We start from the raw sequence: 4,738 nt of genomic DNA on the forward strand, positions 1-4,738 counted from the left end.
TTTCAACTGATCCTCATATGGCATGTTCTACAATCCATAATATTCATAGTATCTCCAACTAGTCAATACTTCTTATCTCTAATTTGTCATAAATAATAGAAATTGACATTTTGTTTGTCCATATTTATTTGGAGATAGCTGTCAAAAGTGCCACCAAACTGGAATATAAATTACTTTTAAAATCTTATAATTGTGGAAACTGTTTTTGTTAACAATGATAGAACCAGGATTTTGACACCTTGAAATCTGTCACTTTTGGATATGCTTATGGATTAGTTAGAAATGGGGGGATATCATGATTTGTCTTGACCTATATCTTGCCACTGGACACTGATAGCTGTGGAGGAGAGAGTGAGTTGGATGACTTTGCACAGCTCTGCCTCCCATAAATGCAACTCACTTGCAAACAAAGGACCAGCAACAACAATCCGTGGGTGGAGAAGCTTATGAGTTCAAAAGGTCAGTTTTCCTCTCTCTGTTAAATGGAAAACTTCAGTTTTCCCATCACTCACTTTTAATTGAAGAAAAATTCTGAGTCAAATTTAAAATGCAGTGCTCTCTGAAAACACTTTAATTCTAAAGGAATTATTATCTCAGCCTCAGCTATAAATCACTTTGTGTCAAGGAAAAGTGTTATATTCTATACCTTTAAGTATCCTGATTCTATTCTAGTCCAATTGTTGTTACATCTACCAGCCAATACAAAGTCTTTCCTAGGAAAAAAAGAAAACACAACCCAACATTTTGATGCATATGAGAAACAAACATAAAAACAGGAACATATACAGAATAAATTATGGCATGGAACAAAATTTCCCAACTGTTAGTCAAATATGAAAGAAAAAAAAGTGATGCTACATTCAGAACTTCAGACAAAGAAACAGTAAAAATATGTTCTTTGAAAGGAAGTTGTATCAGTCAGTCTGTCATGATGTCAAAATTTCATTTGTGTTGAATGCTGCAGCTTTGATTTGTCTTGCTGTTTGCTTAAGGTACAGATACGAGCAATCTTACCACTTTGTCATCCAAGGAAGAATCCATCACCCAGAAATTTTGAACTTCATACCTATGAAGTTAGTAAAGATGATGAAAGATGGAAATAGTGCTGGAAGGGCTACAGTGTGTGCTGTTAGGAATTGGTCCCATTCTTTGTTTTTTAATTTTTTTTCAAATGCTTTATTAAGTTCTGATTTATATCATTCACTTCTGCCAGATTTTGAGTTACAAATTTTCTCCCCATTTTTCCCCTGCCCACTGCCTCAAAATAGCAGCCCCACAGGATAACCACTCCTCCAATCTGCTCTTTCCCATATTTTGTCCCATACCACTTTCGACTTTTCCAGTGGATCTCTATGCCTCACCGCCTGTATATCTTATTTCCCAATTGTATGTAAAATAGTATTAGTAATAGCACACACACATACATATGTATAATATGAATGAATATTTGATTTTAAATCTTTGAATTTCAGATTCATTCCCTTCCTCCCTTGTCACCCACCCTTACTGGGAAGATAAGCAGTTCAGTATAGGTTGTACATGTGAGGCTAATGCAAAACAAAAAGAGTAGATATTTTGTAAAAGAGTGACAATATTTCCCTCTCTCCTATCCCACCTCCCACTTGTTCTATTCTCTACTTTGATCCCATCCCTTTTCAAAAGTGGGTGCTTCCAACTTCCCTCCCCCCACACCCCCTCCCATCCATCATCCACCCCTGTCATCCCCTTCCCCTCCCCTACACTCCTGGAAGGTGATATACCATATTTAATATGTATTTCATTCCCTGCTCAAGCCAAATTCAATGGAAATAAGGTTGACCCATTCCCCTTTGCCTTCCTATTATTCCCCTCCATTGTAAATATTTGTCCTTGCCTTTTCTATATGAGATAGTTTAATCCATTCTGTCTCTCCACATCTCCTCTCATTATATTCCTATCTCACCTCTTAATTTCACCTTTTAAGGATCATCCATTCCTGATAAATTTGTCTTGTGCCCTCTATCAATGTGTACCTGCAAACATATATACTCACATTCACGTATGTATTCATATGCACATATGCTTTCATATATATTCCCTTCAACTACAGAGAAAAGTTTCATATGTTACAATTGTTGTTTTTCCATTTAGGAATGTTAAGTGTTCAACTTTGATAAGCTCCTTATGATTTCTTTATTCATTCTTCTCTTTCTTCTTGTATCTGAATGTCGAATTTTCTACTCAACTCTGTTTTTTTCACCAAAAATGTTTAAAAGTCCCCTATTCCACTGAATGACCATATTTTCCCCTGAAACATGATACTCACTTTTGATGGGTAGGTGACTCTTGCTTTTAATCCCAGCTCCTTTGACCTCTGGAATATCATATTCCAAGCACTTCGATCCCTCAATATAGAAACTGCCAGATCCTAGGTTATCCTGATTGTGTTTCCACAATATTCAAATTGTTTCTTCCTGGCTGCTTGTAATATTCTCTCCTTAATATGGGAATTCTGGAAACTGGCTATAATATTCCTAGGAGTTTCTTTTTGCATTCTTTTTCAAGAGGTGATCAGTGGATTCTTTCAACTTCTATTTTGTCCTCTGGTTCTAAAACATCAGGACAGTTTTCTTTGAGAACTTCCTGGAGGATGATTTCTAGGTTCTTACTTAGATCATGGCTTTCAGGTAGTTCAACAAATTTTTAATTATCTCTCCTGGATCTATTTTCCAGGTCAATCGTTTTTCCCATGAGATAATTCACATTACCTTTTATTCTTTCATTTGTTTTGATCTGTTTAACAGCATCTTGATTTCTCATAAAGTCATTAGCTTCCATTTTCTCCAATCTAATTCTGAAGCAATGATACTCCTCTTTCGGCTTTTGAGATTTTTTTTTTCCATCTGGCAAATTCAACTTTTTAACGCATTCTTGTCCTCATTGCCTTTTTGAGCCTCTTTTGCCATTGGAGTTAGTCTGTTTTTTAAGGTTTTATTTTCCTCAGTCAGGTTATTGACTCTCATTTTGTAATTTTTTTAGCATTGTTCTCATTTCTTTTCCCAATTTTTCCTCCACTTCTCTTATCTGCTTCTTAAGGTCCTCTATGACCTGTAATCAGCTCGTATTTTCCTTTGAAGCTTTTGGTACAGGAGTTCTGACTTCATTGTCTTCCTTCTGTTCCATGCTTTGCTCCTTTATGTCCCCAAAATAGGAGTCTAATGTTGGAATCTTCTGTCTGCTTTGTTTCCTTTGCCTTGTCATGTTGCCCCTCAGTCACTTGTCCCCTGGGCTTGTTGCCACAGTAGGACTCTGCCACCAGACAGGGGAGCTTTCATCCCAAATGCTGGGGTTTTCTCGGTTGCGGGAGTTATTAAATGGGTGCCCTCTCTGAGGTCTCCACACACTCTGGCAAGCTAGACACACACCCCAGGAACTCCACCCTATACGGCAATCCAGATCCAAGAAGGTTAAAGCAAGAGTAATTACCCCTCAGACTGGTGCTTGGTCCCCCTACACTCTGCCCTCCAGTAGCTGAAGCTGCCACATGACTCAGGGGACTTCTCGCTCTGGGGGCAAAAGCCACGCTCTCCCACTTACTGGGTCCCTAAATCCAGACTACACTGACTTCTCACTTTGTCCTTCGCATCTATGTGTTGATAAATCTGGAAATGGCCACAGCTGCTGCTGATCGGGAGTCCCTCTGGCTGGTGGCTGGTCAGCCCAGCCTGGGGGCTAAAGCCTTAGAGTGAGGCTGGGCTTGGGTCCCAGAGTGCTGAGCTGTCTGATTCCTGCTGACCTTCTGGGCTATCCTCAGTGGGAGGTTAGCTTCTCTGTGTCATTTTTTGGGTTCTGCAATTCCAAAATTTGTTTATAGTCCCCTTTTTACATGGATTGGGAAGGTGGAAGCTGGGTCTGCTGGGAGGTCCTGTTTCTAACTGTACCATCTTGACTCTGCCCAACCAATTGGTCCCATTCTTTTATGAAGCAAACACAATATGAGTGAGCTAAGTGGTTCAGTACTTAGAGTGTTGGTTCTGGAGCCAGGAAATCCTCAAGTCAAATCTGGTGTCAGACCCTTACTGACTGGGTAAACCTGAGCAAGTCACAAGTCTGCCTTAGTTTCTTGCATTGTAAAATGAGAATAATAATAATAATGCTTACATCATTGGTTGGTTGCGATGCTTAAATGAGCTACTCTTTTTAAAAGTGCTTAGTACAGTGCTGGCACAGAGAAGAAACTTAATAGATACATGCTGCCTTAACCTCTTCTCAACTAATCAGAAATATGTCACTTGACTCTCATATTGTTTGATGTACAATTTTTGTGATTATTTACCTTTTGTAATGAAATATATAGTATCCCCAAGTCCTATAAAAGTCCCAAAAGTTTAGCTTTATTTATTTTATTTTGTTTGCCTTTTGGAGGGCAATTGGGGTTAAGTAACTTGCCCAAGGTTATATGGCTAGTATTTAAGATTAAGTTTATTAAAAAGTTAAATTTATATGGACTTATTTTCTTATCAATTTGGTGATTTTATGCCACAGATAAAAATCTAAACATATGTATGCATGTATAAATGTGTGTATATATGTGTACGTGTGTGCATCCATATATCCACCCGCTTTGTGTGACTTTTCTCCATTCCTTTTATAAATTCATCACAGAAGGATCATCAGCATTTGTAGAGTCATGATCAAGTTTTTCTGACATTATGAGCATGCCAATAGAGTGTGAAAGCAATCTATCAGTGATTCCTGG

Source organism: Petaurus breviceps, unplaced genomic scaffold (genome assembly GCF_028583685.1).
Source record: "Petaurus breviceps papuanus isolate PSGF00001 unplaced genomic scaffold, PetGlider_PUasm1.0 125, whole genome shotgun sequence".
NCBI lineage: Eukaryota > Metazoa > Chordata > Mammalia > Diprotodontia > Petauridae > Petaurus > Petaurus breviceps.